Genomic DNA, 5,409 nt, shown 5'->3' on the forward strand with positions numbered 1-5,409 from the left:
TAATATTTTTGTATTTCTTTGTTGTTGTTTTGTTTTGGAGAGGTTTTTGCTATAGGACGCGTCTATGTAGGTTTTTTCTATAGGACGCGTCTACATAGGTTTTTGCTATAGGACACGCATGGTAAGACACAAGTCTATCCTTATGCTGGTTCCTCATTTTCTATCTCTACTTAGGAATTTCTTAATGTTTACTATAAAATCAAAATATCTTTTTAATTGTACGATTTTTTTTGAGAGGTTTTAGCTATAGGGCGTGTGCACTGTCCAGAAAGACAGAGAGAGACAGAGAGACAGAAGGTGAGAAATCACCCCCCAGGGGGGATGGCCACGCCGCAATCCCTTCTCCTCCATTCTCCTCTCAGGATCTTGGGCACGCATGCACACACACCCGGTGTGAGTTTAAGCCACCGGGTCCAGGACTCAAACCGCGGTCAATTACATGGGAGTCCAGCGACATAGCCATTGCACCAATTGCTGGTCTCGATTTTTAATTGTATGTTTACATTTACAGGATTAAGTAATTTTTGCTGCCACCATCCAGAAAAATCTCAAGTTGCTTTTAAGTTTCAATCCGGTTGAATTTTCTAGATCAATAAACAAGTACATAGTTTTTTCCAATTTGTTTATATTTAGAAGAGGTTAATACTGGTACTACCTCACAGGGTTATTGTAATTATAAATCCATAACGTCTGTAAATAATTACGAGTGTCCAGTAAATGTTCAGTCCTCAATAACTGCAAAAACTGTCTTAGTGAACATGAGATGCACACTATTTTTATATATTGCAAAATTTCTCTTTTATCGATCTTGAACTTTCTAAGTATAAGTCACAGGTAAGCTAAGATTTCTTTCTACCATGTGTGTTCTTTTAAAAACTACTCTAATGGGAACCAGCAGTTAGAGTAATGGCTATGTCGCTGGACTCCCACGTAGTCGACTGCGGTTCGCGTCCCGGACCCGGTGGCTTAAAACTCACGCCGGGCGCGTGTGCGTGCGTGCCCAAGATCCCGAGAGGAGAATGGAGGAGAAGGGATTGCGGCGTGACCATCCCCCCTAGGGGGTGATTTCTCGCTTTCTGTCTCTATGTCTGTCTCTGTCTGTCTGGCGAGCGCACACGCCCTATAGAAAAAAACTCTCAAAAAAAAATACTCTAAGTAAAATACAGTAGTTGCACATATCTGTGGGGTCTATAATATGATTTTTACACTACAAGAGTACCACGTGTAATGATTCATTCAGGACAATTAGTGGACCAGTCATCTCAACCATTTGTCATTACTTGTACGAGGACAATTAAAAAATCCTCCCTTTTAGTTATTTTAGAATACATAGCATGTTGTTACTGTGTGTATTCTCCTCAGAACACTAGATATTGTTCCTCCATCTGCAAATTTGTAAGAAATTTTTTTGTTATAGGTCATATGCACTTGCCAGAGAGATAGAAAGTGAGAAATCAGCCCCCTAGAGGGGTGGCCACACCACAATCCCCTCTTCTCCATTCTCCTCTTGGGATTTTGGGCATGCACACATGCGTGCTGGGCATGAGTTTCAAGCCACCAGGTCTGGGACTCACACTGTGGTCCGCCACATGGGACTTTAGCGCCTTAACTCCTACACTACCGCTGACCCATCCGTCACAATTTTATGTTCATTATTCTGCCCACCTCTACCCCTCTCATTCCTTCCGGGTCTCTGGCAGTCACTCTTCATTCTTACCAGGGATTCAGAGGTTGCAGGACTTCTTAGAGTACCTAAGAATGAGCTCAACATGCAAAGCTGGTTGACTGATAGGCAGCATAACCTATGGCCTTGAGATAGTGAAAAATATATTCTATGGAGAATAAATGTGAAGGGCTTATGGGCGTGGGGACACTGTAGTGGATCAACTAGGAATGAGCGCTTTCTCCAGGAAGACCTGCAGGGCAAGCTTTACCGAGGCTTTTAGACATTCACTGCTCACGATATGGAGCACTGTTATCCTGGGGTAGCGTGGGAGCCGCTTACCAGTAGCAGACTATCACAATGAAATTAAGCATTCTGTTCTCAGAGCCGGAGAAGCCAAAGAATGGTGCAGCCATGATCTGAATGTTCTTCAGACATTCATGTGTTGAGATTTGGCTGTCAATTAAAGCGTGAAGACTTGGTCCAGCTGCGATGTCAAGAGGTGGGGCCTTGGGCCTGCCTCGTACCACAGCTCCAGGACATTAGCCTCGATCTATTTTAGGTTCCCAGCCTCCTGTGGGAGCCCTCCAGGAGCTGCAGGCCTCTGCGACAGGTGTCAGTCCAGACAGAGCTGCACTCAAGCACTTGGATGCTCCACTTCTGGGAGCCCTCCAGACATGGCTGACCCCCTACTCCTGACCTGCACTGAGTGCAGCGCCTGAGGGAGCCACACACAAGGAGCCTGCCCCTACCAAAGCTCTTCAGCCTCTGCAGACTGGTCTCTCAGTCCTGCCATCCTAGAGACTGTTCTCTCCCCACTCCTGGGGCTGACAGTCTCATCAGGGCTGAAAACACCCATGGTCCCTACCACTTCCAACAGAACTGCACCACAGCGGCCACAAGTGGGAAGTCTGTGACATGGAGGCAAAGCCCTGGCTGGTCCCACAGTCAGTGTGTACAACGGCGGAGGACAGCCTGCAGAGAACGCATGATACACCCCTCCAAACCAAAGCACTCAGTCTAATCAACACTAAGAGGCAGGTTCTCAAAAGAAAACAAATTCCATTTAGAAAGCTACCCCCAAATTAGAAAAAGGTGACTATCCTACATTTCAGCACAGGGATAGAACACACGTGACAAAGCTAAGAAACTTAACACTTCTAAAGGAACATAATCATTTTCCAGTGATAAATCCCAAAGTTAAGGAATTCCTTGAGATACCTGAATGGGAATCCACAATGATGATTCTAAAGAAACTCAGCATGAAGCAGAAAAATACTAACAAACAGTTCAATGAAATCAGGGAAACACTACAAGACCAAAATGACAAATTCGACGAAAATATAGAAATCATAAAAAAAGAAGCAAAGGGACCAGCAGGTGGCATAGTGGCTAAGGTGCTGGACACTACCAACTGGCTGACTACGGTTTGAGTCCCGGACCTGGTGGCTTGCTTTCTCACTTACTCTCTCTCTCTCTGTTTCTCTCTGGTCAAATTAAAATAAATGAATAAATAAATAAAATTAAATAAATAATTTTTTAAAAAAGAAGCAAAAAGAAATATTCAAACAGAAACAAATAATGAAATTAATAATACGTTAGATATCTTCACCAGAAGACTAGAATAAGTGAAAGATAGAATCTAAGACCAGGAAGAAATCTCAGACTTTGGTGGTCATTCAGTCAAGGGCAAAAAAGTAGAAAAATAAATGAAAAAGAGTTAAAATAGCTTATCAGATGATGTATGTGATACCATAGCAAACAAATGTTTGCATAATAGAAGTTCCAGTAGGAAAAAGACAAAGTCCAAAATTAAAAACTTATTTAGTAATATAATAGCTGAAAACTTCCCAAGTATTGCAAGAGATTTGGACATCTGTGTAATAAAGTTCAAAGATCGTCAGACAAATTCAATCAAAAGAAATCCTCACTGAGCCATATTACTATTAAAATGTTAAAAGCCAAAGATCAAAATAAAAGAAAAAATAAATTTTAGAAACAGCAACAGGAAAGTACCATGGTACATGTACTGAAAAACCCATCAGGCTAACTGTGGATATCTCTGCAGAAGCCAAGCAGGTTCATAGAGAATGGGATAATATATTCAAAATTTAAAAAATCAAAAATAAACAAAAAACACCTGTTACCCTAGAATAGTATATTCAGCAAACCTATTCTTCAGAATAGAAGGAAAAATAAAATCTTTCTTAGACATGCAAAAACCAGAGGTGTTAACCTGACTGCCCTTATAAGAAATCCATAGAGTAGTTCTACATCTAGAAGCAAAGAACAATAACTACCAACATATTAAAAAAAAAAGAAATGTGCAGGTAGTCTAGATACACAAATGAGAAACAGAAAAAAATCAAATGCCATTACCACAGCAAATCACCAAACCACAACCACAGACTTAAAAGAAACAAAGAACACACACACATATACACACAAACAGAAAACATCTAACCAAATGACAAGAGTAAGGTCTAATCTATCTATACTAACTCTCCATGTAAATGGATTAAATTCTCCATCGAACAGGTGCAGACTAGCTAAATAAATAAGAAAACAAAACTTGACTATATCGACCTACAAGAAATTTACCTCACCTATAAAAACACACATAGACTGGAAATGAAAGGATAGAAAAAAGTATTCAACCCAAATGGAAGCCAAAAGAAAGTAGAAGTTGTTATACTGATATCAGATCAAATAGCATTCACTTCAACAACTGCAAAAAAAGAGTACAATATTTAGTAATAAAGAGAATAATAAATCAAAAAGACATAATAATTATGAATATATCTGTACCCCACACAACAGCACCTAAATTCATCAAACCATATAACTAGAATCAGAAGAAGAGATCAAGTGCAATTCAATAATAGTCGGAGACTTCAACATCCCTCTCTCTAAGCACTGAACAGTTTATCTAGACAAAAAACAATATAGAAACATTGAATGTAAACTATACCACTGACAGAATGGACCTAACAGACAATCCCACAATTTTATTCCCGAGAATTGCACAGTACACATTTGTTTTATTAGCATAAGGTTCATTTCGCAGGATAGGCCACATATTAGACTGCAAAACAAATCCTGAAGTAGAAAACAGAAATAGCATTGAGTACCCTGACTGACCACAAAGGACTAAAACAAAAAATCAGCAACACAAGGATCATTGACAATCATAAAAATACATGAAAATGAAATAATACATTCCTAAAAGGTTAAAGAATAAATCAAGATGGAAATGAAACAATTTTTTAACACAAATCAAAATGAAAACACAACATACCAAGCTTACAGGCTACAGCAGTTTTAAGAGAGAAGTTTAGAACAATAAATGCTTTCATCCAAATAAACAAAATAAAATAATTTAAATAAACAAGTCAATGACCTCTGTCAAGAAACTAGACAAACAAGAACAAACTAATTCCAAAATTAGCAAAAGAAAAAAAGAAGAAATATCAGAGAAGAAATAAACTTTAGACAAAAAATGATCAATGAAACAAAAAGTATTTTTTGCAAAGGTAAACAAAATTGACAAACGATTAACTAGAGTAAAAAATAGAGAGAGAAGGCCCAAATAAGTAAAATTGGAAATGAAAAAGGAAACCTAACTGATATCACAGGAACATGAAAGATAATTAGGGACTATTATAAACAACTGCACACTGACAAACTGAAAAATCTAGATAAAATGGATAAATCCCTGGACCTACACAATCTAATAAGGCTGAATC

Source organism: Tupaia chinensis, unplaced genomic scaffold (genome assembly GCF_000334495.1).
Source record: "Tupaia chinensis unplaced genomic scaffold, TupChi_1.0 Scaffold000198_1, whole genome shotgun sequence".
NCBI lineage: Eukaryota > Metazoa > Chordata > Mammalia > Scandentia > Tupaiidae > Tupaia > Tupaia belangeri.